The 17,801-nt window shown below is 44.6% G+C and overlaps 1 protein-coding gene across 2 annotated transcripts in view; it reads right to left on the bottom strand.

The window, feature by feature from the left end:
- Positions 1-15,344, bottom strand: part of LOC143267293 (disks large homolog 5-like) — a 36,046-nt gene extending 20,702 nt beyond the window's left edge. The window contains exons 1-2 of one of the 2 annotated variants that reach the window (XM_076544591.1): positions 13,689-15,344; positions 790-905 (exon numbers count right to left, since the gene is read on the bottom strand). The gene's annotated coding sequence lies outside the window, so the exon portion shown is untranslated. The remainder of the gene's footprint in view (positions 1-789; positions 906-13,688) is intronic. The other variant, XM_076544593.1, reaches the window with a different exon arrangement.
- Between the last annotated feature and the right edge of the window lie 2,457 nt (positions 15,345-17,801).

Raw genomic sequence — 17,801 nt, 5'->3', positions numbered from 1 at the left:
CAGTGGCATGTCAGCACAACCCCAGGCATGGTATCTCATTTTATTGGATGTTCCCTTCAGTGGCACACCTTCATACCTGGTGACAATTTAGGAACCTCCCATAATTGGCAGCTGAATGACCTGTTAAGGGCGGGTGAAGACATACTGTTAACAGCAAACAGTAATCCAAACAAAATGCAGGAGGTGCTAAATGGTAGTGGAATGTGCCACAGCTGGCAGGAAGTGAAGGGGAAAGACATTGTCTCCCCTCTACTGTCCCATCATTGTCAAATCTACCTCCTTTCTGGTCTCTGTCCATTCAGAAAACATCATAGATGGGTGGGTCTCTTGTCATACACAGATCCAAGTCTCCCTCCTTCCTTTGTGTGCAATAATCCTTCCTGAACCTCCAAAGTCTTTGATGTCCCCTCCCAAGCATCATTCTGGCCGCCTCTTCTTCTTTCATCCCTTTGTACAGAACTTGGAGGGAAATTTGATTTTCTTTCATCATTTGACTATAAAAGTGTTTGTCACTTTACTATAGAGAGTTGAGAGTTGGCTGGGGTGGAATTATGTTTTCAAAATTTTTATCACATTTATTTGTGTACTTGTGTGTATGGGCACAAATGTGAAAGAGCATGGTTGTGGATCAGAGGACAACGTGCAGTCATTAACTCTCTTCTTCCAACATGTTAATCCCAGGGTCATATTCAGGAGTTCTTATTCTGTGAATCCCTTGTCTCTGGCTAGGGTATAGACTGCTTACATCTAAGAGGAATGTGCAAGAGAGCAGAAGGCAGTGTGGGTTACCTGGACCAATTTTGAATCATCCAGAACATGTCGTGCTCATTTAGGAGGCTGTTAGCTTTAGTGAAGCAGGAACAAGCCATAGAGACCGTCTAGACTTTCACCAGAAGTTTTGTGCTCTTGGAAATAATAAGGGGAAGACAATAAATAATGGTTACCCAGGCATCTATAGGAGACATTTTGGTTCAGTTTGTGCCTAACAACAGTCTTAACACATTTACAATTTCCAGATGCCCACATTCCCTTAACATGTTTTCAGGTGATGGTTTGATGTTGGCCTTATATGTTTCTTTGAGTTCTTGCAGCCAAAGTAAGATGACAAAAGTCCCAAATCACGCAAATGAAAGACATAGTAATATATTTATAGGAGGGCACCAGATGGAGAGATTCTAGTGTAAGTGAGGAATGGGAAACCATATGTCCTAGCTTTATAGTGTGGGGACCTGACACCCCCACCTATATGCAGCTCAGAGAACAATTTGTGACTTTCCCCCCTCTCCATCAATAAGGTAATTCTGATGGAAATAAATGCATGTCTACAAGCTTGTCTGCATTACTTTACCAGATTAGTCACCTTCCAGTCCACTACAACAACCACAGAATTTAATGAGCTAACTATTTATATTCATTATCTCTGTGTATATCTGTCTTTCATTAGAAATTTTCATCCACTAAATGAAGGTTTGCCACAGTTAATTGAGGGCAAGAAACAGAGGTCAGAGTATTTAAAAAGCTTCTATGAAACCTCCAGTTTTCTCTGTGCCACTTCACAGGACATAACAGGGTTAATGTTCCATCCCCTTTAACCCTAGTACTAAGATTGAACCTAGCACATTGCACATTATAGACAAGTACTCTATCTCTGAGTTACATTCCTGACCTATAACTCCATTTATCTGCTACAAATACTACAGGAAATACATCAAGATAAGCTTGAATTTCTATTTGGCTAAACCAAGACTGGTCAATGTGAGTAGCTGACAGAATGCTTTCAAAGTTAGGGATGTTTATATGAGAGAGAAGAAGTGCCCAGTCCACACTGCACAATCTGGACAGTTTAGTCTGAGAAAGACTGATAGTAAAGTGTTATCTACCTGCACAAATGCAAGGGGGAAAGTCCATGCTGATCTGTCTGGTAGCATTTATCATAAGAGTCAAGTGCTTTGCTGAGGACTTACATGGAAATAAGGGATGGCCTCGTATAGACATCTTCCCCATGATGGATAGATGGGCAGTGTGACCCATGCCACATGCTGGTGATTGGTAATGTATGATGAATGTAGTCTCGGCTATTTCCAGTGTGTCCACAGGTATGCTTTATTGTATCAAAGTCAGTTCAGAATGAGAAGGTGACCAATGCCAGGGAGGCACTTAAATCCTTCTCAAGCTTAAAGCTCTTTAAAATGATAGTTTCAAAGAACCAGACTGGAACTTACAAGGATAATTTCTTCATACATTAAATTTCTGACTCATTGTGAGTCTCAGGTCAGATCCATTGCAGGGGGAACTTCTGAAGTATAATGCCCTCATCTGGAAGAAACCTTTCCTCAAAACACAGTGTCATCTGCTGAGGTAAAAGTGCAGCTTCAACTATCCTTCTCCCTTTCATGCCTTGCACAGACATGCTGTCTCTCAGAGGCATGTGGCTTTTGTTGCAGACACCATTCACCCAGGCTAATATGAAGCTTCCTTTTAACACTGCTTAGCTGCTGCATCAACAGGGATTTATTACCCCACCTCCATCTCCAGTAGGATCTTCTCAATTCTTCATTTCATCTGATGGGCCTCTTCTTCACACATAAAAACAGATAAATGAATCTTTAAAAAAATTAGTTTGAAATCAATAGTCAAGGCAACAGTGCCTAAAACACCATGTCTCAAATTGTCTTAGAATGTTTCAGTCTCTACATTGTGGCCATCATTGGTGCTGTAGTTCAAGGAAAACAGGCAAATAGCTACAGAATTGTTTTTTTGTTTCTTTATAATCCTGTATTGAATGTTCTCACTTCTTAAGATGAATTAGAAAACATAAGTGTCTTTCTCAAAATATGATATGAATGATCATGTCATGAACATATGTGTATCTAGACTGTGGGGTTTTTGTTTGTTTGTTTGTTTGTTTGTTTGTTTGTTTGTTTTGAGCAGCTAAACATTTGATGTCAGGTGTAGAATATGGTTTTTTTTTAATCATGAAGTGGATATCTGTTGCAACATACTTTGTTTGTGTTCTGACAAATGAAGCTTGCTTGGAAATCAGAGAGTGGAGTTAGCCACTGGTTAAATATAAAGGCCAGGAGGTGTTGGCACACTTGAATCCCAGCATTTGGGAGGCTCAGGCTTTTGATCTTAGCACTTGGGAAGATCATGCCTTTGATTCTACCACATTGGAGGCTCACACCTTCTATACAAGCACATGACATGTGGAGACAGGATCTCTGCATATGGTCTGAGGATTCATAGGAGTAAGAAGTTTCTAGTGGTTGCTGCTCTGCTTCAATGATCTTTCAGCTCTTACCCTCAATATGTGACCCCGGATTTTTTTTTTTTTTTTTTTTTTGGTTTTTCGAGACAGGGTTTCTCTTGTGTAGCTTTGCGCCTTTCCTGGAACTCACTTGGTAGCCCAGGCTGGCCTCGAACTCACAGAGATCCGCCTGGCTCTGCCTCCCGAGTGCTGGGATTAAAGGCGTGCGCCACCACCACCCGGCGTGACCCCGGATTTTTATTGTTAAGACTCCACTTGATGGAGTCCACACAAAAGGCACCATCTCTCTTTGTAGCCCTATCTGGCTGGGAAATCAAAATGTATCCAAAACTGTCAAATGTGGGGTAGGTGAAGATCTTTTCCCATTCTGTAGGCTGTCGCTTTGCCTTGTTGATTGTATCCTTTGCTCTACAAAAGCTTCTCAGTTTCAAGAGGTCCCATTGATTGATTGTTTCTCTCAGTGCCTGTGCTACTGGTGTTATATTTAGGAAGTGATCTCCTATGCCAATGTGTTCAAGACTACTTCCTACTTTCTCTTCTAGCAGGTTCAGAGTAGCTGGATTTATGTTGAGGTCCTTGATCCACTTGGACTTAAGTTTTGTGCACAGTGACAGATATGGATCTATTTGCAGCCTTCTACACATTGATATCCAGTTATGCCAGCACCATTTGTTGAAGATGCTTTCTTTTTTCCATTGTACACTCTGACAGAGGACTGATATCCAGAATATATAAGGAACTCAAGAAATTAGACATCAAAACGACCAACAGTCCAATTAAGAAATGGGCTATAGAACTAAACAGAGAATTCTCAATAGAGGAAACTCAAATGGCTGAAAGATATTTAAGGAATTGCTCAACATCCCTAATCATCAGGGAAATGCAAATCAAAACAACTCTGAGATACCACCTTATGCCTGTCAGAATGGCTAAGATCAAAAACACTAAGGACACTTTATGCTGGAGAGGATGTGGAACTTGGGGAACTCTCCTCCACTGCTGGTGGGAATGCAAGCTTGTACAACCACTTTGGAAATCAATATGGCACTTTTTTAGAAAATTGGGAATCAATCTCCCCCAAGATCCAGCTATACCACTCTTGGGCATATACCCAAGAAATGCTCAATCATACCACAAGAGCACTTGCTCAGCTATGTTTATATCAGCATTGTTTGTAATAGCCAAAACCTGGAAACAACCTAGATGCCCTTCAACTGAAGAATGGATAAATAAATTGTGGCACATATACACAATGGAATACTACTCAGCAGAGAAAAACAATGACATCATGAGGTTTGCAGGCAAATGGATGGATCTAGAAAAAATCATCCTGAGTGAGGTAACCCAGACTCAGAAAGACAAATATGGTATGTACTCACTCATAGGAAGATGCTAGATGTGGAACAAGGATAACTGGACTGCTACTCACATCACCAGTGAGGCTACCTGGAAAACGGGACCCCAAGAAAGACACGGAGAAATGGATGAGATCTACATGAACAGCCTGGACATGAGTGGGAGCAATGAACGGCGAGGGTCAAGGGAAAGAGAGCGGGAGATTCCACCTGGATAAAGAACAGAAAGGGAGAACAAGGAATAGGAGAACATGAGAAAAGGAAGAAACAAAGTGCTAAAGAGGCCCACAGAAATCCACAAAGATACCCCCACAAAAGACTGCTGGCAATGGCCAAGAGACAGCCAGGACTGACCTACTCTGGTGATGGGATGGCCAAACACCCTAATAGTTGTGCCAGAAACCCCATCCAAGGACTGAAGAATCTGGGTGCAGAGATGCACGGCTAGGCCCCATGTGGAGCACTGGGAGTCTAATTAGCGAGAAAGAGGAGGGTTTATATGAGCGAGAATTGTTGAAACCAAGGTTGGATAAAGCACAGGGACAAATAGCCAAACGAATGGAAACATGAACTATGAACCAAAGGCTGAGGGGCCCCCAACTGGATCAGGCCTTCTGAATAGGTGAGACAGTTGATTGTCTTGATCTGTTTGGGAGGCATCTAGGCAGTGGTACCAGGTCCTGGGCTCGCTGCATGAGATAGCTGTTTGAAACCTGGGACTTATACAGGGATGCTTGGCTCAATCTTGGAGGAGGGGACTGGACCTGTCTGGACTGAGTCTATCAGGTTGATCTCAGTCCTCGGGGGTGGCCTTGATCTGGAGGTGGTAGGAATGGGAGGTGGACTGGGGGAAGGGGAGGGGGCAAGAAGGGGGAGAACAAGGGAATCTGTGGCTGTTATGTAGAACTGAATAGTATTGTAAAATAAAATTTTAAAAAAAGAAAACAATAAACCCCCAGCTGCAGAAACGTTAAAAAAAAAAAAGTATCCAAAACTACCTGGAATTTTCAGAGCTCCATCTCTCCCTGCTGAGTCCTAGGGTTAAAGGAGTGTGACACCACACCTGAGCCAAAAAGCTGGATTAAGAATGAACAGTTGAAAGTTGCATTTTATTTAGGAAAAAACTTGTCTTGAAAAGGGTATTACTATCTGTGACTTCATTCCTACTCTATGTCCTAAATCAGTCACAGAGTTTAGGACAGTGCCACTAAATCATCATGAAGAGAACTCTGCTTCATGTAAATTTTTTGTTTGTCTTTGGGTTTTCTTGCATTGAGGTTTTGGTTTTCTTTGTTTTGATTTGATGTGTTTTATTTTTTGGTTCTTTCTTTTGTTTTTTCCTTGAATTGATATTTTGCTAAGGCTATACACTATAGATGCTGAATGCCCCTTTAAGCCACCATTGAGTCTAATGACTGTTTTTTCCTAAATAAATGGGTATGGACCCACTCATAAGTGGTTACTAGAAGTAAAGCAAAGGATAACCCGACAACAACCCACAACTCCAGGGAAGCTAGCTAACAAGGAAGACCCAAAGAGGGATGCATGGATTGCCATGGGAAGGGGAAATAGATGAGATCTCCATGAGTGAAATGAGGGTGAGGGGTGGGCAATAGGGTTAAGGCATGAGTGATGAGAACATGAGGGAATGGGATGGTTGAGCTGGAACAGAGGGAAAGCAATGAAAGAGATACCATTATAGAGAGAAATAACATGGGGATAGAGAGAAACCCAGTGCTGTGGAAGTTGCCAGGAATCCCCAAGGATGACCACAGCTTAGACTACTAGAAATAGTGGAGAGGGTGCCTGAACTGAACTGGCTTGCCCCAGTGATCAGATCAGTGAATACCCTGTCTTCACAGAGCTTTTCTCCAATGACCGATGGAGGCAGATGCAGAGATCCACAGCCAAACACCAGGCAGAGCTCCAGGAGTCCAGGCAAAGAGAGAGAGGAGGGATTTTATGAGCAAGTGCATCAGGATCATGATGGGGAAATCTGCAGAGACGACCAAACCAAACTAGTGGGAATTCATGAAAGTTGGATCAAAGGCAGTGGAGCCTGCATGGGACTAGACTAGGCCCTCTGCATGCTTAGAAAACTGTGTAGCTTGATTGGCTTGGAGGGGGGAGGGTTGGAGGTAGAATCAGAATCCATCCCTGGTGTATGAAGGGGCTTTTTTGAGCCCACTACCTATCATGGGACACCTCATGCAGCCTTGAGGCAGGGAAAAGGATTTGGACTTGCCTCTACTGGATGTGCCTCCCTTTGGAAGGCCTTGCATTCTTGTGGAGAGTGATGGGGTGGTCTGCTGGGGGTGGGTCGGGGGGAGGACTGGTGTGGTGATGGGAGGGAAGAGGTGGATCTCTGATTGATGTGTAAAATGAAAAAACCTTTTCTTAATAAAAAAAAGTGAAAAAAAAAGAAAGTAACACAGGGCTGGTTTTCCAGACACACACAGTGGCAAACACAATAAAGAGGAGCAACTTGGATGGATCAGCTGAAAAAGAACTCACCATGAAGCCTGATGACCTAAGTTTGTTCCTGGGAACTCATGTAAAGTTGGAAGGAGAGGATATACTCCCCAGATTTTCCCTCTGATCTCCACATGCAAGCAATGGCATGCACACAACTCTCTCTATACAGAGAAAAAAATACAATCCAAAGAGACCCTGTCTCTAAGAGGAAGGTAAGCACCAGGACCTAAGACCAATCACTGACCACAACATCCATGCTCACACTCCACAAACACATATGTACACATGTGCGCGCGCACACACACACACACACACACACACACACACACACACACACACACCACAGTTTAAAAAGAGCAACAACAAAATCCCCCATCTAGCCTATACTGTCTCACAACTCATTCAGACATCTTTAAAATATTACCTGGTAGACTTATGAATTTTCAAGTTTGACACTCAATCCAGTCAACCAGCAGAAATGGATCTAGACCAGAATGGCCAAGTCTCAAGTTCTAGTCACCACTCTGCATGCGCTGGGAGTCATCCAGAGCTAGACGTCGGTATATAAGCTTTAGGAAAACACATACTAGCCACCACTGTTCTGTATCAAGTCTCGGTATATTCTTACCTCATCCCTCTTTCAGGAATTGTCTTGAGCCCCACCACCATGACTATAACAATGCCAAGGCCTCACAGAACTGGTGCCTTTGTGGAATGCAGTTGATCTAACCATCTTTAGAGCTTCTGACACAAGAGCCTCCATCTAAGCTGGGTGTGTTTCATTTTGCTTGCTGTCTGTCTCCCCAGAAAGATGTAAGCAATGTGACGTTTGATTTGTTGAATAGTGCTCATCTTCAATGCTGGCACAGGGTCTGCTGTACAGAAAGCACTGCTGGGGATGTTGTGAATGTGATTGATTGATAAATAAAATGCTGATTGGACTGTAGCCAGGTAGGAAGTACAGTATAGGCAGGATAAGCAGAGAAGAGAATTCTGGGAAGAGGAAGGCTGAGTCAGGAGCTGCCAGCCAGAGACAGGAAGCATGATGTGAAAGTACCTGTAAGCCACTAGCAACATGGCAACTTACAGATCGATAGAAATGGGTTAATTTAAGATATAAGAACTGGATAGAAAGAAGCCAGGCCATTAGCCCAAACAGGTAAATAATATAAGCATCTCTGTGTTTATTTGGATCTGAGTGGCTGTGGGCCAGGGTGGGACTGGAGTTAACTCCAGCAACAAAGCACTATAAACATGCAAGCCAGAAGTAGGACATGGTGGCCCTTGCCTTTGATCCCAGCACTCAGAAGGCAGAGGCAGTTAGATGTCTATGAGTTTGAGGACGGCTTGGTTTACCAAATGAGTCCAGGAGAGCCAGAGCCTCATAGTAAGACACTATCTCCAAAAACAAACAAACGAAGAAAGAAAAAGTGGGTTGGAGAGTTGGGTCTACAGTTAAGAGCACCTGCTCATTGTAGAGAATAAGGGTTCAATTCCCAGCAACCACACAGAGGTTCAAACACACTCTTCTTGCCTTTTCAGGCACCAGGAACACATGTGGTGCTCAAACATACCTGCAGGAAAACACTCATATACATAAAAAATGAAATCAATATTTAAAAACGGAAAAAACAAAAAGTTAAAATAATATACATATGCAAGTCAGGGGCTTATGAAAAGGCTCAGCAAGTAAAGGTTAGTTGTACTAACCTGGAGACCTAAGTTCAATGCCCAGAATTTTCATAAACGTGGAGGAAAATGAAAAATGAGACCAAACAAAGTAGTCTTTAGACCTCTACATGTTCGCATATACAAAATATAATTTGTAAAAATAAAAAAAGAGAAAAGAAATTTTCAAAAAAGACAGCCAAAGAACTGTCACATCAGTTAGGTTGGAGATATGGCTCTGTGATAGAGCACAGGGAAGGGCCTGTTTCCATTCTTAGCACCTAATTAAAACACACTAAATATGTGGAAGGAAGTGAATTCAAGCTCCAATGTTCTCTGAATTTAGCATGAAGGAGTGAGGGTCCTGGAGCCCAGAAGACCTGCCTGGAATCCCTGCTCCCTATGACATTGACCCTCATCTGACCTGGAGCCAGGCTCAGGGGGCCACTTTGCTGCAAAATCCCCCTTTTCAAGGACTACACAAGCCAGAGCCTATTGTCCTTGAACTTTTTAAAAAGGCTACATTATAATTTTGCCCGACAGGGTGCTTCACAGAACCAGATCCAGGACAATAAGTAATGACACTTCCTCACTTCCTCCCCCATTCCTGCCTGCAAGCCTAGGGCCCATGCCTAACCCCAACACCAAAATGCTTCTAGCGTAGAACACTATGGGTAATTTATTTAGGGGTCTCTAAATAATTACTTAAGTGTCACCATGGTTGGAGAGTGGCCATGGAGATTGGAGCAGAAAATGTCCCCATGGAGCCATTACTGAGAGGGGTCTGCATCCTCCTTGACAATTGTTTTCACCATGGTCTTTTGAATGATTTTTAAAGCTATGGTGAGTGTTAGGATGCATAAGAACACACAAATGAAGCTCAGACAACAATTTTGTGAAGGTTTGTTCTCTCTATCATGTGGGTCCCAGACAAGAAACTCAGGTGTGTAGTCTTGGCAGCAAGTACCTTTAGCAGCTGAGCGATCTCACCAGCCGATCACCTCAATCAAGTAATTTTAGAAGGTGTGCATCAGTATTTATGTTCTCTGAGTAGATCTCTGTGCTTTATTAGTAAGTGTAGATTCTTTCCACTGCCCAAAAAATGAATGATTGCCTTAGTGAAAGTCCCTCTTCAACAAATGTAGACCGTGGAGGAAGCTGTGGAGGATGGTGTGTAGGTGGGAGCTCTACCTCAACCCCTGGCACCCTGGATCCCTATACCCAAAGAGTCTGGAATGTTCTGGTGGAAGATCCACCTCAACTCCCCTCCCCCATCTTTTCCCCCAAACCTGCTCCTTCAGAGTCCACCAAACACAGCTTCTTCCCCAGAGAGGCTCAAGACCACTCACACGGGGTATATAAGCTGTATCCCAGAAAACAGGCATGTGGTTCTTCTCGTCTCTCTTCCCTGTCTCCTCTCTAAGGACCCAGGAAATCATCCAGGAATGCTTTATCCATTAAAACTGGGCTTTTCCTAATTTGGATTGCTGTGTCAGTTGAGAGGCCTATCAGGGTGCACAAAGACTTACAATCTGGAGGTTCCACCGAGGGGGTGGGGGATTTTTTCCCCACTGGCCCAGGGTAATGTGGTACGAAAAACCCCCTGTCCCCTACACCTGCTCTCTGACAGACTGAGATCACTCCCAGATTGGTAATTTTCCATTCCAAATCATTGCCTAGCCCCAAGGCGTCTTCATTTTTTCAAGATGTCCTGTCAAGGACTTGTCCACGCCAGGCCCCCTGACCCGTTCCAAAGCAAGGGGCTGCCTTTGTTCCATGGGACTCCTTCTCCAGAAGATATTCTGTTGAAGGGAATTCCCCACACCCCCTGTTTTTGACCCAAGACTTACCACAATGGACACATTGTGCTAGGCTTCAGGTCCCCAGCATAGACTTCAGAAATGGTGCTTGCCATTCAAAGCCTGATCCCAAAATGCGCCTGGAGGTCTTTCACAAAATCTATTCAAATTTTGGCTATCTGATATAATTGGACAGAACTGGCCTACATCCATGGTTTTTTTGGGTTTGCATTCCTACCTTTCTCTGGGGCCACGAATCTAAGACCCAATTCCTCCTCCTTACCCTCCTTCCATTGCTCCCCCCATCTCCCAATGCCTCAACCTACACACTGACCCAAGGCCTCCAAATCTTCCCCAGATTCTTCTTATACTCCGTCTCACCCAACTCCTGCCTACCCACCCATTTCATTTCTCAGTCAGTGCCAGATGTTAGAAAAAAATTTAAAAAGGCTGAGGAGGATCCCCAAACTCTCCTACAAGAATTGGTGAAAATGGCTTCTAAAGTTTTTATGCTCAATAATAACAGCCGAGTCAACCAAACAGACAAGGCTGAAACAGAATACGCTCCAAGCCCAAGCCTTAGCAGCTGCTCTGAGGCCACCAGGGACCCCCCACAAGGGGTACAAGAGAAGTTGGCCATGAGGCTCCATCCCACTGGAGTTCAGCCCACAGTCAACTCTGCCAAAACTTGCTTCAAATTTGGCAAGCAGGGACACTGGTCACAGTATTGCCTTGACCACACAGCCGTCCAGGAGGCCATGCCCAATCTACAGAGAGCCTGGGCACTGGTCTCTTCTTCTTGGTCCTCACAGATCAATTTCAATGCCTCCAAGTGGTGCTTCAGCAGGACCCAATCATCTTTCCGATTCTTCTTCTCCTGCCTCAGCATGGCTAATTGCTCCATAAGCTGAGTATGTTCCATTAGGACCTGGCTGTGAAGACCACTGGAAAAGACCCTGTGCAGAGTAAGGACCTGCCAGTCTCCTTCTGCCACCCCTGCCTCCAGGGACCATCATGACAAATACCCCAGGTTCTCAGGAAGACGTAGCCAAGAGCACAAAATAGCCATGACAGCTACACTCAAAAGACCAAATAAGAAAGTAGCTAATTAAAAAAAATAGAAATATTTCAGAAAACCCAACACCAATAGGCATCTATGTCCTTTCAAAGGAAAGAGGAGTCCCTCAACTGTCCTGAACTTCAGCAATAGTGGACAAATACCCTCTGAGAGAGGAAAGAAGACCCAAGGGAAGTTTATTCTATCTACAGTTTTCACAGAAACCAGATCTGTAAAGCCTAGTCCTGGGCTCCCAGATGCCCAGGGCTGCCTGACATTCCCCTCATAGTGTAAATCGCTTGTCTTTTCTTTATTTTTACTTTCCTTTTCCTTTCTTCTTTCTTCCTTCCTCTCTTTCTTTCTTTTTGTTTGTTTGGTTTTTGACACAGGGTTTCTATGCTTAACAGTCCTATCTGCCCTGAAACTCTGTAGACCAGACTGGCCTTCAGATCACAGAGATCTGCCTACTCTGCCTCCAGAGTACAGCTCACTTTGCTCTTCTACCTAGAGGTTCCTGAGGCTCCAAGACAATGGTGGGAGGAGTGGATAGTCTCTTTCATACTTAGCAAACTAAGTACAAGTGACACAAGTCAAAGAGATGCTTGCTAAGGTGCAAAAAGGACAGAACCAGAGCTGTGGACTCTCCAGTCTAGAGACAAAGGAAGGCAGAGATGACCCACTTTGGAAATCAATATGGCGTTTTCTTAGAAAATTTGGAATCAATCTCCCCCAAGACATAGCTATACCATTCTTGGGTGTATTCCCAAGGAATGCTCAATCATATCACAAGGGTACATGCTCAGCTATGTTTATAGCAGCATGGTTTGTAATAGCCAGAACCTGGAAACAACCTAGATATCCTTCAACTGAAGAATGGATTGATAAAATGTGGTACATATATACAATGGAGTACTACTCAGCAGAGAAAAACAATGATATCAGGAGGTTTGCAGGCAAATGGATGAATCTAGAAAAAATCATCCTGAGTGAGGTAACTCAGACTCAGAAAGACAAACATGATATGTACTCACTCATAGGTGGATAATAGATGTAAAACAAAGGATGACTAGACTGCTACTCACAACTCCAGGGAGGATACCTAGCAAAGAGGACCCTAAGAAAGACACAGGGATCACCCAAAGGCAGAGAAATGGATGAGATCTATATGAGCAAACTGGATGTGAGGGGTGGGTAATGAAGGACAAGGGGTGGGGGAAACAGAGCTTAGGGGAATGGGAGATTACAGCTGGATTAGGAACAAAGAGGGAGAACAAGGAAAGAGAGACCATGATAAATGAAGACCCCATGGGACTAGGAAGAAGCAAAGTTCTAGAGAGGTCCCGAGAAATCCACAAAGATGCCTCCACAATAGACTACTGGCAATGATCGAGAGAAAGCCTGAACTGACCTACTCTGGTGTTCGGTTGGCCAAACAACCCTAACTGTCATGGTAGAACTCTCATCCAATGACTGTTGGTAGCAGATGCAGAGATCCATGGCTAGGCCCAAGGTGGTGCTTTGAGAGTCCAGTCAGTGAGAAAGAGGAGGGATTGTATGAGCAAGAGATGTTGAGACCATGATTGGAAAAAGCACAGGGACATATAGCAAAACTACTGGAAACACATGAACTATGAACCAATAGCTGAGGAGCCCCCAACTGGATCATGCCCTCTGGATATGTGAGACAGTCGATTAGTTAAACTGTTTCAGAGACCCCCCAGGCAGTGGGACCTGGACCTGTCCTTTGTGCATGAGCTGGCTTTTTGGAGCCTGGGGCCTATACAGGGACACTTTGCTCAGCCTGGATGAAGGGAGTAGGGTACTGGTCCTGCCTCGACTGAATCTACCAGACTGAGGTGAATCTCCAGGGGAATCCTTGCCCTGGAAAGATGGGAATGGTGTATTGGGGGACAGGGGAGATAAGGCAGGGTGGGAGGAGGGAGGACATGGGAATCTGTGGCAGATATGTAAAATTAAATTAAATTATAAAATTAAAAAATAATAATAAAAGAAAGGCAGAGATGGCCACTCAACAACTATTGGGGTCCATGCCAACAGGCACTTACTGATAGAAGACTGTCAGGTTGGCAAGCTCATCCACCTTCTCTGAAGTCTCGGTGTTCTCATTCTGCAATCTCTGTAGGTCAGTCATGACCTCCTCATGCTCCATCTTCAGATCTTCATACCAAGTATTTGGCCTGTGGGAGGGCATGGCACCAGGAACAAAGATCTTTATGAATATAGGCCTCAAGGATCATGTGAACACATGCTGTTGTCCTGATCTACTGCAACACAGTGGAGGTCTCAGTCTGGCTACTATGTACTGAAACTTCCTGGTGCTTAATTAACTTGTAATCCTGGCCCAGGCCAACAGAGACTGAGTGTTCAGATGGAGGGTGTCCTTGCTGCATGTGTTCCCTCAGCAAGCCTGGAGAGGCAGTCTAGCTCTCTGTTCCTAGGAGTCTATGCTAAAGGTTTTGTCCCACAAGAAACATGCAATGATGTTTCTTTTGTTTCAGGACAAGGATTCTTGAGCCTGGGTCATTACTAGTGCATGGATAGACAGAGCACATAATTCTGGAGATGAGACCCAACATCAGGACAGCTAGAAAATCTCCCCAAGGGATTCCTATTTGGCATCAAGATGAACACATAGGACAAGAGCAGAGCTGCTTAAAGTGAGGATCACAGATCTCATATCAGCACTGGAATCACCTGGAAATGTGACACAGGCAAATCATCAGGCCCACCATAGATGCCTTGCTCCCAGAGTGTGTAGGAACACACAAACATGGAAATGCTCATAAACATATAGACACAGACACAGACAGACAGACAGACAGATACACACACACACACACACACACACACACACACACACACACACATACACATGCCAGCATGCATGCTCCATGCATACAGGAGAAAGAGAGAGAAAGAAACAGAGAGAGAGAGAGAGAGAGAGAGAGAGAGAGAGAGAGAGAGAGAGAGAGAGAGGCAGAGAGTGCAAGAAAGAGTGAAGGAGAGGAGAGCACACATGGGATACTGAAGAAATTTGTGGAGCAATATTGTCCAAGAGTATAACTCACGAGAAATAGAAAAACAGTGACGAGCTCTAGGACTTTCAGTCACTCATTGAAATAAATCAAGTCAGATCATGTCTGACAAGCTGCTACCAGGATCTTCCAGCACATAATTACCTACCAGGTAAGTTCAAAGACTCACACAAACTCACAGCAGCTAGTATCTCACACAAGCCATGTCATGGTCTTTTCAAGTGCATGCTGGGAACTCAAACAATACTGCATCAGTCCCTGAGTTGTGTGACTCAGACTCCAGGCTTGGGTTTTCATTGAAGGAAGCAGAATAGTTAGAATCCCCATCTCCCTCCTTCCCAGGTTTCAAGTTCTGCCTCTTCATTGAGAGGCATTTAGGGACATGAAGTAGGGCACAGATAAACCCTGAGGGATCAAGCTCCTAGAATCCAAGACATTAAAATGAAGATGAAGGTGACTTTGCAGATGCAAAATTGATACCAGGAAGTTTGAAACAAGAGATGCCTATTGTGCACGGGTCCTTTCCTTATGAAGAATACTTGATCACGCAGCTCATTTCTCTCCCTTGTGACCAGCTGCAGCTCCATGTTCAGCCTCTGCATGTCCTTCTTCATTCCTTTCTTGCTGAAGAAGGGGTTGGGTGGGATGAGGGCTCCATAGCAGCCTCTGTGGGAAGATGAACACAAGTGAACTTGCATAGTGAGAAGGGAAGGCATAGAGGATGGACAGACCACCCTGAAGCATAAACAGAAAGATCACATCTGCAACCCAGTGACAACCCAAATATTTGAGGCCAGGTGAAGATGTACCCTTTGTGGATCTCAGCTTTCCCATCATTCTGTAGAGATGTGGCTATGTAATCAGCCAGGGGTTTCCTCTGCCTCCCTACACATGCCTCAGGGAACATAGTGATGGCTTCTTCGGGCAAATTCATAGCAGCACAGGATGCAACATGCATGGACCCAGAGCCCTGAAGTCTGCCTGTGCTTTCAGAAGCCAGGAGAAAAATAACACAGTGCACAAGCACTCAGGTGTTGTGGACAGTTCCCATCTCCTGCCTGGTCACTCCAGGCCCATGGCTGGGATTGAAATGTCATACTGAGACACAACATAGTTAATAGACTCACCAAGTCATCCAACTGCCAGCCCAGGACCTGCAGAGCTTGTACAAAGGAGCCAATCTCTGCCCTGGTTCCACATCTCTACAGCTATTTGACTACACTAGAGATCTACCTGCCCTTCTCAACTGCTGATTCAGGACCCAAAGGGACCACTGTCGAGGAGAGGTGTTCAGAGGAGTCTGCTGGACAGCCTGACAACATGATGTCTTGTCCAGAAGCACTTGTTTCTCCATGTGACTAGTGTCCACAGCCACTGCACCTAAAGGAAACTCCCGAAGCTGAAGTGCAGTGATGCCTGGCCTCAGCTGGGGACACATTAGTCCCTCTGCTCCAGCTCCTCTGCCACTTTACTTGAGGGCCCAGGTCTAGCCCACCTCCTCCAGGAAGCCCCCATCTCCTGCCCAGCACTCACTGTGCCTTCCCCAGAAACCCTTTTGGTTGTTTTCCTCTGAGACTCAAGGCCAGCCTCCTTCCGTCTCTCTCTGTTCTCTGGATGTTCTCCATTCTCTCTTCCAAGGAGACCCCTCAGTCTTGCCAGCAGCATGTCTATGCTCTACCCTGTAGGCACTGAAGGATACCCTGAGGGCATTTGATGTTGCTACAACACTGGTGACATCACGGGATGACATGAGCTCTCCAGGATACAATAGAATGTCCAGAGAAGGGACTGCTGATGCCATGGGGAACAGCCTTTGCCACCCTACAAATTGGTTCCACCTTAACTGACCAGAAGCCCAGATTCACTTTCTAGGAGCCTCTCTTGGAACATAGAGGAAGCTATTCATCACCTCCTCCTTCCAATGCCAGAGTTCTCTTAGCTTAATTGGAAGCCCCATACATAGTACATCCCATGTTGGGAACTTAGCTATACTATCCTAACACTGCCCAGGAATATCTCATTCTTTTAAATATCCCTCTGTTCATCAATATGAGCAATTAAATACTATTACACCACAGATGATACCCCAACTCCTTTCATTCAGAATACAAACTAGGATGGAGTTCAGACAATTACATTCCTGATGAGTACCATGATATACTATCCAACGCCGAGTTTTGTTATAGGACTGGGTGTAGACAAGCAATGTGTTGCTGTCAGTAAGAGGTCCTGCCCAGGACCTCTGACCATAAGAGACTTTAGAGGAACCAATCCCTCTCTTTTTCAAGACTGCTAGTGATCTTGTACAGCCTTCACTCAGAGCCACAGGCTACACAGCCCTTCAAAAGGGACTCACACTACTAGGAAACTACAAGTTTCTATTTTCTTTTTGTTTAAGGCAGTTAAATTCAGATAAACAGTGCTTAGCCAGAGACCTGCCATGTCATCCTGGACCTCACATCCTAGGTGCTTTTCCAGGAATTCATTAAAGCTGGTTTTCTTGGTTCTACAGCTTCTGGTTTCAAAGTAAAATAACAACAAGCACTGTATATCTTTCACAGAGAATAAATAAATAACAGGAATGTATTTATAGGAGCACATGAGTGGCAAATCAAGCCTGGTGAGTGGGAAACCAGGACTGTGTCCTGACCTCTGTGGTCCTAGACAGAGGGGGGATTAGGCACATGTTAGCATCCTCTGCAGAGACAGAGTGAGGTGGAATTGACACTGACCAGGCTGAACAACCATCCTGAGCCCCTGCAGGTATGGTTACAAGCAGACTCCCAGGGAACCTTCCAAGGAGCTCCTGCTGAGGCCATGGTCTTTGTCTGACCCTGTGCACCATTTAAGGTCAATCAGGCATCTGTCCAAGGGATACAAAATTCTTCTATTTAGCAGCTGACAGGACAAGGAGCCAAGGTCAGGAATGGTGACCTCCTGCCATAAACTATGTGACAAAAAATTATGCAGAATTCTTCTGTGTGAAAAATCAATGGCCTCCTGCATGGTTTGGGGTCTATGTTAGCCTTGTGCAACAACTTTATGAGCCCAGTTCCTATATTCATTGGGTTTTCCATGATGATGCTCTTTGGCAAGCCTGGAACCAACCTGAACTGAGGTCAG

The sequence above is a fragment of the Peromyscus maniculatus genome, chromosome 9 (genome assembly GCF_049852395.1).
Source record: "Peromyscus maniculatus bairdii isolate BWxNUB_F1_BW_parent chromosome 9, HU_Pman_BW_mat_3.1, whole genome shotgun sequence".
In the NCBI taxonomy this organism is placed as follows: domain Eukaryota; kingdom Metazoa; phylum Chordata; class Mammalia; order Rodentia; family Cricetidae; genus Peromyscus; species Peromyscus maniculatus.
Note: the sequence above shows the minus strand (reverse complement) of the source record. Positions and strands in the feature narration are given on the sequence as shown.